Source organism: Penaeus monodon, chromosome 32 (assembly GCF_015228065.2).
Source record: "Penaeus monodon isolate SGIC_2016 chromosome 32, NSTDA_Pmon_1, whole genome shotgun sequence".
NCBI classification, from domain to species: Eukaryota; Metazoa; Arthropoda; class Malacostraca; order Decapoda; family Penaeidae; genus Penaeus; species Penaeus monodon.
Genome location: NC_051417.1, coordinates 2,000,495 through 2,000,787, shown reverse-complemented (window position 1 = coordinate 2,000,787; position 293 = coordinate 2,000,495).

Here is a 293-nt window from a genome sequence, read left to right as displayed (position 1 = left end):
AACACATATAGATATATACACACACGCGTACGTGTGCGTATGCGAGTTTGTGATTTCCAAACCGCCAGCTTGAATTCAAATCACGGCTGCAAGACACAAATGAAATCCAAAATAGACACGAAAATTGGCCTGAATTTCCGGAAATCCTCCGTTGGTTCGCACCGCCTTGCGCCGATTGCAGGAAGCATCGCCAACGGGGCCGCGGAAAACCCAGCCGGCCGGTTCGGGTCCAGGCTCTGCGCACAACACGAATTCTGTTATTTACTTACAGAATACATTCACATCTTACCGGT